The sequence below is a fragment of the Talpa occidentalis genome, unplaced genomic scaffold (genome assembly GCF_014898055.3).
Source record: "Talpa occidentalis isolate TD23 unplaced genomic scaffold, MPIMG_talOcc4v2.1 talOcc4.4, whole genome shotgun sequence".
In the NCBI taxonomy this organism is placed as follows: domain Eukaryota; kingdom Metazoa; phylum Chordata; class Mammalia; order Eulipotyphla; family Talpidae; genus Talpa; species Talpa occidentalis.
The window spans coordinates 96,410,323-96,424,453 of NW_023604295.1; the positions used below are offsets into that span (position 1 = coordinate 96,410,323).

General features: G+C 47.4%; 1 protein-coding gene across 12 annotated transcripts in view; it reads right to left on the reverse strand.

Annotated features, from left to right (window-relative positions):
• Nucleotides 1–14,131, reverse strand: part of PXYLP1 (2-phosphoxylose phosphatase 1) — a 114,236-nt gene that overhangs the window by 73,826 nt on the left and 26,279 nt on the right. For 3 of the 12 annotated variants that reach the window (XR_008553944.1, XR_008553940.1, XM_037525873.2), the window contains exons 3-5: nucleotides 13,521–13,650; nucleotides 7,420–7,532; nucleotides 811–871 (exon numbers count right to left, since the gene is read on the reverse strand). The exons of 1 other annotated variant lie outside the window; for it this stretch is intronic. The gene's annotated coding sequence lies outside the window, so the exon portion shown is untranslated. Of the gene's footprint in view, nucleotides 1–810; nucleotides 872–7,419; nucleotides 7,533–13,520; nucleotides 13,651–14,054; nucleotides 14,071–14,131 lie in introns of those variants that run through there. 8 more of the 12 variants (XR_008553947.1, XR_008553941.1, XR_008553946.1 and 5 more) reach the window with 6 other exon arrangements.

Consider the following 14,131-nt stretch of genomic DNA (forward strand, 5'->3'; position numbering starts at 1 on the left):
TATCAATGGAAATGTTTTTCCTGGTTTCTCTTCCTAATAGTTTATTCTTTGTTTATAGAAATATAACAGAATTTTTGTGTATTAATTTTGTAACCTGTCACTTTATTGTCTTTGGGATTCTTTGGGATTCTTATGTATTTTATCAGGTTATCTGAAAATAATAATAGTTTTACTCTTGACATATTCCCTTGAGGTCTCAAGTTGCATTACATTATATTTTTTTGTTTGCCCATGGTGCAATTTTAAATTTGCTTTTTCAAAAATCTGGTTCAGCTACTAAGAGAGCTAAGTTACTTTACTTTTCCAGCAAGCAGTTGTCATTGTGGATGTATTGGATTTCATTTTCATTTTTTGACCTATGCTGGCTTCTGTAGGTACTGAGGCCTATATCTGTAGTTGCTATGTCAAGTGGGTGGGGGATGGGCATGGATGGGTCCAACTTAACTGTCATGAATGTGCTGGATGGGGAGGGAGCCTGGTTCACATCTGTGGCACCACTGATATCCTTCCTCCCTAAGTCCCAGACTAAGACTTGGCAGTCTGTCCACTGTCAGTGCACTTCAGGAAGTCAGTATTAGATCTGAGTGAGAGATGGAGGACAGAGTATAGTTCTAGAGTGCCTTTCCTGCTGTTCCCCTCGCCAGGGTCCCAGCCTGTGTGGAGCACCCCAGCTTCACCTCCATCAAAGGTATGGGTCTGCACACCATTTGTACCCTCTCCTTGCAGAGCCCAGGGCGGGGACGACAGTCCTGCCATTTGTGTTTCTAACCCTTCAGGGATCACAGACTCCAGACATTTTTCTCTACCCACCTTCTATCCAATAAAATGTGAATCTCCTCAGCGTTCCCTCAGGCATAGTCTGTGCAGATCTCTGAAATATAAGCAGTTCTTCAGTTTCACCCTGAGTCACGGGAGCCTGTCCTGTCAGTTAACTGTTGTTCCTCTTGGGAGTGAAGCAAGAAACCTCCTGCATCATCTGCTTGGTGAGGGCTTCTACTCACAACACTTCTGACACCAAGTGTATGGGTTTTCTTTTTGGCCTTATGCCAATGGATTTTCCAGCTCTCCCCAAGCTGTCTAACCATCCCACAGTTAATTCAATTCTGACACTGACTGCCTGAAGTTAGTGTCAGACTCCACAAGTTGAAGAGCTCAGTCTCAAAGATTGTCCCCGCTTCACATGCCTGATGCCAGTGTTGGGTCCCAGGTCACCCAATTCTTGGCTACAAAGTCAAGGAAGAGGTTCCTACAACCCACCCCTTTCAGGTTTAATAATTTGCTATGACAACTTGCAAAACTCTGGAAAACACTTTACTGTTAGTGTAGATTAGTAAAAAGATAAAACTTAAGAATAGTCCAATGGAAGAAGTGCTCACCCATAGGAGTGGCTGAGAAATCAGGAAATTAGTTTGTGCATACAATGGATGCTGATTCAGACTCAAAGAAAAAGTGTTCCTAGGTGTGGTTGTGGACAGAATTCGGGAGAGACAGCCAGGTTAAAAACAGTGGAGAGAGAGTGTGTGCCAAGTACCAGCCTAGTAAATACAGTACATCCTCACCAGGGAAAAATACATCTGCATCTCTTGACATATATATGCAAATTTTAAGAAAACTTACAAACTTACAGAAAAGGTTAGGAAGGAAACAGCCCCCAAAGGAATAGTGGTTATCTCTTTAGTGGACTTTTCAATATCTTCTCATATATGCTTTGTTTTGACAATGTGTTGTGTACAAATAACAAAAAAATTAGTCATGACAGAAAATGTTATATTAAGTTTAAAAAAAAGGAAGTTATAACACAGCATGCCTATTTTTATCAATTATGTTATAAAGTGTATATACCACCAAACTGAACTGAGCGGTTTGAAATGGGGTGGGATGCATGGTTTGAAATGGGGCTTTTTATATATACTTTCCAGAATTTTGAATCTATTGCTAGTTTTTTAAAAAATGAATAAAAGTGGGGGGGAGTGTCCTAGAAGATTTGTTTTTTCATTTGCAGTTTTCTGCATTTCCCAGATTGTCTTAAGCAAAAATGTATTACTTTTAAAATCAGGAAAAAAGCTGTTAAATTTATTTAAATTATTTTTAAGCAATGTACTTAAGCAAGAAGTCACAGAGTGGGTACATGATAAATTATAAAGAGATCAGTAGCATTGAAAGAGCACCCAATTTTAAAACTCTCTGCAACATGGAACCTCATGTTTAAGAAGGATAAAAACAAAGTTTACTGGAGAGGTGCATGGCCTGCTTAGCAGAAACCCCTACACACTGCAGAACCCAGGGTTTGGGGAGCACCATTAGGAAATGCATGGTATGACGCTAAGCTCAGAGGCTCTGCACCAGGATGGTCAGAGGGTGCAACAGAAGCATCTTGAGCTTTATGCTCTGGATGGCTGGACCCCACTAGGGTGTGCAAGTATGGGGATCCTAGAGGCACCCCTCAGTCACGTGCTAACAAGAGGGCTCTGGGGAAGAGATGGAAACCTTGTTAAAACTAAAAGGGCAGGAAGGACATCAGTAGACATGGCTGACATGAGGAGGCATTTCAAGGAGGATGAAGGATATATAAGCCTTTATGCCAAGCTCACCCCTCCCCGAACTGTTGACTGATGACACGTTTTACGCCATGATGTATCATTTAAGCAGGGAGAGAGTGATTGGGATCAGACTATATTCCCATAGGAATAGAGAGTCATAGAAGGTTCCTGAACACATGCACAACTAGATGAAGGTGGCATTACAGCAACATCACACTCCCATTTATTCATCCCAACCGGAGCTATATAGCAAAGTACTGATTGGGGAAGCAAGGAAATGGGTATAGACAGTCAGTTAGGAACAGCCCTGAGCCCCAAGTCCATTAATCAGCCTGATTGAGAAATAATTGGTTGGAGCCAGGAGGGTGTCCCCTGCTCTCCCCCACCCCCCTGCCCTCTCCACCCACCAAGCCTAAGTGCCCTAGGTCCATTTATCAGGCTGATTGGAGAGCAATCACAGACCAGGAGGGCGCCCCACCCCCAATCCAGTAAAGAGTGAAATGTTCAAACACCAACACAATAACACAATGCTAAAGCAACAGACCAAAGCCAGTTTCAGGAAGGTAGGTGAGGTAATGTGGGCGAACTCAGTGGGCCTCAATAGCATAGGAGACCCCACAAATTCAGTGGACCCTGGAAGCCTAGGAAACCCCCGTGAGCCCAGACAATCAGCAAGAGACACAACTCAGAGATACCCAACAGCTGAATCCCTACTCCTTGCCTATTATACCCATAGAAACTCCTGTTTTTCAGCCCCTCAGTAGCTACCCATTCTGGACCCCTCTACTCAGAAAACTTTCCTGTCATTCCTCTTATCTATCAAAAAATATCTTGCTTTCCTGTAACTTTTGTCTCAACAAACATTGATGTTTTTTCGTGACAAAGCTAAGAACCAAGAGAAAGCCCACCTGGGGTCCCTGGACTATGGGCCTGCTCCCAAAACCTTGATTCAGTATCAGCAGTGAGATGACAGATATTTGGTGCCCTGATATTTGGGCACTTGTGGCTTGTTTATCCAACTGACTGGTTTTGTCACGGTTGGGCTACATTAGGTCTGAATGTCAGCCCAGGTAGGATATGGGACTTCCTATAATGCTGTTCTTCCTATAATGCTGTTCCACATTCCCAGAGCCAAAGGCTAGAAACCCCAAGTCTCAGCTTATGATACTTCTTTAGCACTGTGATTCAGGCCTTTCACTCCATCAATTACAAGCTGTGGCACCTCAGGCAAGTTACTTAACTTGTCTGAGCTACAATTTCCTTACCTGTAAATGGTGAATCAATTATTCATTCAATAGATAACTGAGCATCTGCCAAGTCCAGTTATGCAAGTTGGGAATTAGGGATGACAAAACTTTCTATCCTCATGAATGTAAAATTACCCTCTTCATAGACAGTGAAAAGGACAACATGAGGTATTTCCTAGGAAGAACTTATGGTAGTAAAGATTCTCCTTTTATTATTATGTTCATTTCCCAAGCCTTTAGCACAAGATGACACCCAATACACACCACAGAACTGGTGGAGTTTCTGGCTATGGATTTAGGTTCCCTGATTTGCAGACGAAAACCTTATATTCAGCTGTGGGCTTAGGCTAGAGTAAAGGTTCCTCTCTCTGCACCCTTCCCCTCCCACAATCAGTTCACCTTAATAAACAGTGCTGGGAGGGAGAATGAAGGAAATTAACCCTCAAGTCACTGATCACAACTCTTCTAAGCCCTGACTCAAGTTCCTTTTCCTGGGAGGGGACCAAGAGCAAAACTGCAGGCAGGTGAGAGCTGATCCCCTCCCAGGCAGAGCCGACCTAAGCCTTATTGAGATGTGAAGCCTGATGGCTGACTGCAAGGCAGTATCTACGGGCCCCACAGAGATGACCCTGACCCTCCAATCAGTCTATAAGCTCATGGCAAGAGGAGCTTAGTGGATTTTAACGTGCTCAGGACGGGTGACAGGCACAACCAGGGCCTATTCTGAGCCGAGTGGCCAGAAGCATTGGTGTAAGTTTGCAAGGAGGAGGAAAAAAATTGTAACCAACTCTTTAAAACCTTATCCTCGGCGCACTCCAAGAAACCAATCCTTAAAAAAAAAAAAAAAAAAAAAAAAAAAAAAAAAAAACCTCGCAGGCACTTTTCTTGGTATGTAATGACAGTTTCGGCTTTCTTCACCAACTACATGCTAGGAGTTTCTGGTGCCAGCCTGTATCTTTATAGACCAAGTAATGCCTGGGCAAAGGACCAGACAAGAATTGGAGACAGAGGGCTGGGGCATGAGAGGTGATGGTGCAAGCAGTGGGGGTCACATCCTACGCAGTCTCCACAGCAAACCCTCCCAGCAGAGTCTGGGACAGCAGCCAGCCCTCAGTTTCTGGCCCACCCTCTTCTCCACAGCCTCGCCTGCTCTCACAGTCCAGACCCTGAGGCCCCTTGGCCTGGGATCTTAGTTTCCTTGTTCACTGCTGTAGCCCCTGGCACTAAGCACAGCAGTATTAAATGAATGACCGCACGATCCCAGCCTGACTCCTGCCCATTCCCCCTGGACCCAGCATGTCCCATCTCATAGCTCATTGTCTGTGGCCATTTCACTTCCCTGGCCCAGATATTTCACAATCTGGTTAACTCCTGTCCTTTAACTCGGCTCAAATGCCACCTCTCCCTGGTGGCCTTCCCTGACCTCAAGGTTGAGTGAGGTCCCCAATATCGGGCAGCCACAGCCTTCCCGTATCCTGGCCTGCCTCACCCAGGGCTGAGTAGGTAGCAGGGGTTGAGGAGAGAAAGAAGGGTACCAAAGGATGATGTGGAGAGAGAAGCACCTGTCACCGGTATGTGCAACTTACAGAACAACAAGGCACTAAAATCCAACAGATAATGGCTCATTCATCAATGTTTACTGAGACTAAATAGCAGGAAGTGGTGGGAAGAAAACTCTCAATGGATTCAAGTGGGAAGCAGAGGTCACTCTTTGCTGGCTTCCCATCCAGATGCAGGCTGGGGTGGGAACTGGGGAGGAAAAGGAACACTGGAAAACTGGGTGAGTGGGGGTTCTTGAAAGGCTCATGGGCTAGAGGCTCCCACAGCCTCCTCTGGCCCTCAGGGACTGAAGGCCTTCTCTCTTTGGGCGGTAGGGGGCTGGTAATCTCCAACGGAGATGATCAACTAGGACTCATTTCCACAAAGCTGTTGAGGATATGCCCTACGTCAAGAAAGAGGATAATGAGGATCCTCCACTGTGCTGCTGTGTTATTTGGCCCAGTTCCCAAAGGAGAGAACAGACACAGAGATTTAAGACAGATAATCTGGGAATACAGACTGTTGTTGCTGGAGACTCCTTAGCAGAGTCTCTCCTTCTAAGACAGACACTCCCAGTTGCCCTTATGTTCATTTTTTCTTTTTTGCTAAGGAGAATCTGATTTTGGAGAGGATGGTGCAGTAGAGATGGCCAGCTAATTAAGAAACCCATCTCCTGTTGCTCCTAGCCACAGGGGAGGGCCACATTTTCCTAGCTTCCCATGTAGGGTGCAAGAGGGCATGGCTATGTGACTAAGCTGTGGCCAATGGAATGCCGGTGCAAGTAATTCACCACCTCTAAGCCTCGCCTGTAAATCTGCTCACACCGTCCTCCACGCCACTTCCACTTCTGCTGATGGATGTAAATGAGCATGGCAGCCTTAGGAGTCTGAATCCCTGGATGACTTCTTGGAGGAATAGCTCCCTGCCAATCAGAAATGGCCATTTTGCATTTTGTGTGAACAGAAGTAAATGTCTATCATATTTGAGCCATTAACCCTATTTGGTTGGTTGGTTTCAGCAGTGAACCCACCTAACTATCTAGGCAGCAACAGATCCTGCTGAATACTCCCACAGCCCCTTCCATTTAGAGTGGTCATGGGATACAGTTCTGGCCTTGAAATGTCAGGGGAAGACTGCTGGTGTTTTGGGGACAACTGTGCTTTCTTGACTAAAGGTACCAGTGTGGCAGGCATCTCCTTCCTGGAGCAGCCATTGTACTACCATGAAGAAAAAAATCAAGAAAATATCAGAAGTAAAAAAAAAAAAAAAAAAAAAAAAAAAGAAAATATCAGAAGTGTCAGTCCAGACACACATCTGCAAAGAAAACCAATGCCAGCAACCACTGGCATTCAGACATCTTGTTACATGAGAAAAATAAACCACAATTTGCTTAAGTCACTAAGTAAACACTTTCTTGCAGCCAAACGCAATCCTAACTGCATTGTGACAACTCATTCATTCATTCATTCATTCACTTGAGCTATTCCATGCCAGTCCTTGTGCTTTGGGCTGAGATGTCCGAGATGAGCTGGGAATGGCTGTGCCCTTCAGGAGCTCCCGGTCTGGCTGGGGAGCCAGGCCCACGGGCAGATGATCCAAATGCAGTGTGAATGGATGTTGTGATGACACACCGTGGCCAGGGGAGGGTAAGCACTGGGCAGTGGGCAGGCACTGTAGCAAGGAAATCCCTGCTCCCTTTCTGGCATTCAGCACACTGAGCAAACGCCTCTCAAGCTAAAGAGCAAGTGAAAGATAAGAATGTTACTCTGCTCAGCCAGACCAACTGCAATTACTTACTGTACGGAGAGTCACTAAACACCATGCATCAGTGCAGTTGTTTTGAGATAATCAGCAGTCATTAGTGCATGATGCACAAAGGAGAGAGGAAAAAATCATATGCTGCTAACTTAGAAATGCTGGAAATTTTGTGAACCAAGAATGAGGGAGGCTTGCTTAGATCTTCCAGCCTACTGGTGTTAACCATCTTGTAAAATATACTTTCTTTCTCAAAAAAGACAGTAATTTTTCACCTTGAAGACAGAGCCAAAAAAAAAAAAAAAGAAAGAAAGAAAAAAAAAAAAGAACCAACCTACCATCCATGCCATGACCTTTGACCATAAATGTCCAAGCTTTGATTTTTCAGGTCTGTGTTTCCATTAGGAGCTGTGCTGGAGACAGACAAATTGGCGACAAAAGATAACCTCGTCTAGGAAATCAAGAGGCAAATAAAACCACAGGAGTTAGAGGCCTTAGGGAAACAGCCGGAAAAGGTATGCCTCCTTTTAACTCAATTCTACCTACATACAAATAATAGTTGGGGAAAAAAAAGAAGGGCATTATTGGTTATTTCTTAATTTCCCAAGCATAGGGCACACATTTAAAACAAAATGAAGCTTGTCAACTTTAAAATTTGGTAGTTTAAAAAGGAACAAAAATAAGCAGGGCCCCCACGAAGAGGACTGATGACAAGGCTTCCATCGGCCCGTTGATTTATTAGTATGAAGTAACCCAGTTAAGAGCAGAGTTGTGCTGATCACCCAACACAGAAGCGCTCCAGTTTCCCAGCAGCAATCACAGGAGGGTTCCCTCATCCTCAGCCATGGCCGAGCCCTGTGCCAGGTCCAGGATGACAGGTGCTAGCTGGGCAGACTGCCATGGGAAGTTTCTTTACAGGACATACAGAGTAGGTGAGGACAAGATCTGAGGAGGAAAGACTTCTCTTTTCAGGACCAGCCATTAAACCCAAGCCCTATCAACACAGTTCCCTAGAGATCTGCAGACTGTAGCTGACATGGAAACCACAATGGCTGGCCTTCTGCCCTGGGCTGGTCCCCCACAGACCCTCAGGGGCTGTGTCGCCATTCCTCACTCAGGGAATTGGGTCTCTCCTGGTACCAAAAATTGGGGTTACAGAACAGCCAATCCAAACAGTAGCCAGGGCAGTATTCTGTCAGTCGGACCAAGAATACTGCCGGCAAACTAGGCATGTAAATAAGAAGTTGATGGTCTTTTGTCACACTTCCTGCCAACAGCCTGTTTGCAAGGGTGGTAAAATGTTAACAAGCAGCATGTGCCAGACATAGACCAATCAATGAGTGCATGTCTTAAATAGCTGGTAAGATCACGTCACACCCGTGTGTACCAGATGAAGATCATGCCAGTGTGTACCAGCCGGAGACCCTGCCCCCATGGCCAACCCCTTACAGGCCATTCCCAAGCCCCTATGAGGCTATGAGGAGGCCTAGAGCCAGCTAAGTACTTGGGCATTCATGTTCTTCACCGTGAACTGCTGTTCCAAGCAGACAGAGGTGATGTGTATCTTAACCATTATCTTCTATCCATCATCTCGATGCAGTTGGTTGGCACCAAAAAACACATTTTTAAAGAATAAACAGTACTAGCAAGTAACATTTTTTTAAGCACATACTATGTGCCCTGTCCTAAGTCCTTGGCACGTCTCATTGCAGCTTCGCAACATAATACCACATAATGTCCACTGCTCATAATATCAATATCATTATCAGCACAACTTTACAAATGAGGAAATTGAGGCACAGAGAAGCTAAGTAACTTGCCCAAGGGTCTAAGACTAGTAACGGTAGATCCAGAAATAAGAGTTGGTCTGGTTGCAAGGTCTACATACACTCTTAACCACTGCAATGTGCTGAACGCACACCCAAACTCAGGCACCCAGTACAAGAAAGTCATCCACAGAGATCCTCTGGCTCCCACAAACCCCGAGAAATTGTTCCAGGAGGTCTGTGGTGGTGTGACGCATACACTGCACTTGTTTGACTTGCCAAACGTGTTAAAGGAAACTGGTACCTGCTTTTACCCCTAAGCCAGAGACCACTTATAATTTTCAAGTAACTGTAACGGTACTTAATTATCAAGCCACTATACCAGGAATATCTAGGTTTTCATAGTATGTCCATGCTAGAGATCTGAATTGTAAGGAAGACTTTAAACCTCCCTGGGTCCTATTTCCCCACCTCTGAGAAGACTCCTGACTTGCTAGAAGGACTGCATGAAATCACAGACATAGTCGCCTATTTTATGATGATACAATACAAATACCATGTATTATCAAAATAATGAATATAATTCAATGAAATGACAGATCAAAATGTCTACACTCATCAGTCTATACTTGTCAAAATTCTATACTTACCTACACTTCTAAGGAAATTCCTATTGATAGCTAGCCACATTTTAGTAACAATGTTTCAAGTTTAATAATTTATTTTTGTAAGACTGTGTCCCTACCTTGTATCCAAGCTCTCAGACATTCCAGCTATATATAACTTTAGTAACTTTATCTTAATCCAACTGCTTCCTTAATGTCTTTATTCTTTTTTTTAAAGATTTATTTATCTATACAAGAACTGGGGTACAGGTCAGATGTGCGAGAAGGTGAGAATTCACAAGAGACAGAGCAAGGAGAATAGGCAGACTGAAGAAATACACTGCTGAGGGGAGCAGCGGGTGAGGCAGAAAAGGTCTGCCGTGCCATGTGGGTTTCTCCCTGGTAAATGTCTTTATTCTAACTTCAGATTTTTCCTATATTAGCAGATAACTAAATTAGCAAGCAAAAGCATTATTTTATTTTATAATTAAAAAGCTCAAACTGATTGATACTGTTGTATTTCTGAAAGTCTAAAGTTTGGTGTTGGATCTAAGAATGAGGTAGTCTAGGACAGTAAGCTGTGGTTTTGTTGGTTGAAAAGACACATGTTTCTGTATAATTGAGGGGTATCACAAATAAAATTCAAACTATTTGTAAAGATGGTGTCACTGACGGCTCCAACCACAAACAGGAGTGGAGAGGGGGAGAGAGAATGTCAAATTTAAGTACGATAAGTTTCATCTTCTCTGTTTTTGAAAGTTCTGGTTTCTGTGAGATTGACTGCAACTCTCTCTAAAGAAATCAGTCACACAGAGAAACAGCACAGAAAGCAGATGACAAAAGATTGCCTTGTAAACAGAAATGTGAATGTGTATGTGGAGGAAGTGACTATGCCAATATACACAGAATTTTCAAAGTTCCTTCAGTTGCTACCACTAGATGTTTGAGTTTGTCAGATGCTCCTTCTCCCCGGAGTCCCAGCACAGAGTGGGGGCTCCGCAGCTGTGTGCAGTACACATGGACAGGGGCTGGGCGGGGGGAGGGGAGAGGAGAGGATGAAGGGAGGCATGGTTGACCCGACTAGGAGAAGACAGGCAAAGGCTGCCTCCTGGCTGCAGAAACAATGTTCCTTAGCCTCCTCCTCAGTTCTCTATTCAAAGACTTTTTAATCATTACGTTCCTCCCTGCTCCTGGGACTGCTGTGCTCTTCACTACAGATTGACCTGTTCCTTCCAAAAGCCAGTGGCTTGCCCAAACAAGGCCCAAGAAGATTCAGAGCAGCCTGCTGGCTCTGGGGTTGGAGGCTGGCATGCTGGAGTCTGCAGCTCAGTGAGGCCAGCCGGCCCTCCTGCCTTTTGGACTCAGTGGCAGACGCTGCCATTCATCCTGGTTCACAGTGCCTCTTTATGCTGCCTTTACCTACCTCCTGGTTGAGGGGCTTCAGCAGGCCCTTGTCCAACTTTCAGGCTGCACAGCAGTCTCAAGAAGGGTCCCTCTGGCTGCTTTCCCCAGGGCTTTGCTTTTGTCAAAGGCTCATGACTCACCAGAAGCAGCTGTTCCCCAGGTGCAGATGTACAGCCCATCACAGCTGCTTCTGCTGTCAGTCCCTGGACACTCCCCTCAGCATTTCAGGGGTGAGGGGGTTTCCCCAGACGGGACCCCAGACCAGTGTCATTTAAGCTGCCATTTCCAAAGGAACACAACCCCCATTCGGGAACTTAAAATGGCTTAGTATTGTCTATCTTGCTAAGACCAGCTCTCAACTGGCTTTCGATTGATAGAAATCAGAACAGTAGATCCAGCAAATCTTATTTTGGTTCCTGTGGGGGGTCATTTTTCCACCTCCATGACTTCACTCCTAACAGTGGCCCCTCTGCCAGAAGGTGGGCACACATGAACCAACAACCCAGTCTGGGGCTAGAACTACTCATCTGAATTTTCAGGACCTTGGATATTCTCCCACCCTACCCCCCCACCCCCCCCCAGAGCAATCTCTCTCTCCCTCCCCTTTGCTCCCCCTCACAAACTGCAGGCATTAATTAAACCTTTTGTAGAAACAGATTTTTACCAGCTGCAGGAACTGGGTAAGAGCCAGACCTGGAGATAGAGACAGTCTGGGTAGGAAAGATAAGCTCCTACAGCTGTGAACCGGTGCGCAATACAAGTCCCACATTCAAATGACATTCTGAATTCCAGCCTTTTCTGGATACCTGAAGAGAGGAAGGGATGATGCACTCCAGTCCCCCAGCCTCTACTGCACTCCCCAGGGCTGGCCTTTGATAGGGGCGGGCAAGCTGGACTTGCTCCATCTGCTGGCAGAGGGTCAGTCACCTCTGACAGACACAAACACCATCCCCAAAACACCAGCTGTCCTGGCAACAGAACTGCCAACCACACAGCTAGAAACGTGCGAGGAGCACTCCCAGACCTTCGTGGGCAGCGGTTACTTGGGGTGGCAGCACCCAGTCTATGAGGATGGTGCCTTCCGAAACAAGTGCACTCAGTGACCCTCGGTGCTTCCTCCATTGTGGGCAGGAATGAGGGATGCTGAAGTGGGCTTCGGTCACAGTTCAGGGCCCTGGGGGTCAAGCTGTGGTGCATATGCCCCTCAGAAAACAGTCTTAGTTCCCCAGAGTGGCCACCACCCTATCATTCTAATTCTGGGGTAAAGACAACGGATTTCCTTCGTGGAAATTCTGGAGTTGCCACTGAAGTTAGAGATCCTGCTGGCAGAGCCTGACCCATAAATTAAGCTCTCTGCTCCAATTACACATAAAAATAAATTTATCTCTAGTTAGGTCACTTATTTTCACGTAGATGAATTTAAGGAAAACAGTGCAGCACCATGGAAAATGGATTATAGATCCAGACTAGAATAGAGGGGGCCCATTTCTTTATGAGACAAACACTGAGTAGCTACCACTTTAGAGGGTAACAGGCTGTGCCCTGGGGCCACAGAGATGGCTCTTGAAGGCACTCCTGCTAGTGGGGCATCGAAAGTCAACAACTCCACTGAGCAACATGGTGAGCGTCCACGAGGTGCCCACAGTGGGCTCTAAGAGAGCACCTTGGGTTAATTACTTATTAATTCACAATCCACTGTTGAAAAACTATTGTGTCCAAAGGCAGCCAGCCTCCCAAGCATCAGTGAGATGCGCTGGCCAGGAGCTAATCCCTAAAAGAGAAGGTTCCCCGCCCCCACCCACACATATCCTTTCTCAGAGACAATTAATTTGATCCAAGACTTAATCAAAGCTACAAGCAGGGATGCGGTGGGTTCATGCACTGGCTTTTCAAGCTGTCACTATGCGTCTCTCGAGAGAACCCGAGGCTTTTCAAACCATCTGCTTTAAATCCTCTCCCCACAGATGTCCAGTCTGGGCACCAACACCTTAGAGGGGTTACTGCCAAGCGCTGTGCGCAGTCATGTCACACATGTGAGGCTGGGCTCCGCGCTGTCTTCTCCACGCTCGGTCCACCCAGGGGGCCTTCTTGCGAATAGCAACAAATGTCCCCAAGTTGTGAAGCCCTTTTGTGGGCCCCTTACCCATCCACCACACAACACTTCCCCTTGGCACTGATCTGATTCCACAAGTCGCCTGATTTTACTTTTTAAATGCGTACAAACATGCCTGCCTCCCCAGGAGCACCCTGGCCACCCAGGCGGTGACAGGCAGGCTCCGCACCGAGTCCCTTTGCTACCGCTGAATGCACTGCCCAAGTGGGAAAACATGGCTCCACATCCTCCTGCACCGCAAATCCCTTAACCACCCACAGGTACAACTTGAAAGACCTCTGCAGCCGCAAACAAAGCAACCTGTTCTCAGCAAATCCAATTTTGGGTTTGACAAAGCCGGCTTCTTTAAAAGATCTCGACGTAGGCAGGAACACTAGAAAAAGCTGCGGGGGAAACCAGGCCGTCCCACCTGAGCATCCAGGAGTGTCCACCCAAGCTCGGGGCGGCCCCTCCGCAGGGCCCGGGACTCCGGGAGACGCCGGGCGCAGTTAGCAGCCGACGGGAGCTAACCCCACCCCCCCAGAAACGCCACGAAGTTGCGGCCGCCTTACCTGCAGAAGCGCAGATTCGGAAATCCGTTAGAGGGTCCCGAGAGCTCGAGTTCCAGCCGGAATCAGGCGGCAGGAGCGCGGGGGCCACGCGGGAACAGGTTGGAGGGGCGGGGACGCCGGTGGAGAAAGGCTAGGAGAGAAGCGCGCAGCTGGGGGTGGAGAAGCTGGAGGCAGGGGGGGGGGGTTGGGGTGGCGTCGACCGGGAGGTGGGGAGCCAGGGCTCCGGGCGGGGGCGGCAGGGTTTGGAGGGCGGGGGGCGGGTCGGAGGGCAGGGGCTCGGGTGGGGGCTTGGGGAAAGGGCACCAGTAGGGGGTGGGGGCTTGGCGAGGACGCGGGGGAGCGAAGGGAGCTCGGAGGCGAGGTTCCGACTCAGGGATGGAAAGCTGGCCCCTGGCCCCTCACCCCTCTGCTACCCGAGCCGCTGCCCCCTCGTCCTGGCCTCGGCGCGTACGGAGGACCCCTAGTCCCCCAATCCGGGCGCAGGGCCGCCCGCCCGCGCCGCCACTAGCCAACCCCCGCTGGCGCCGCGCTCACCGCCCATAGTCCCGGCCCGGACCCGGCTCCGCCGCCGCGCTCCCGGTTCGGCGCCCGCTGCCTGCTCCGCCCGCCGC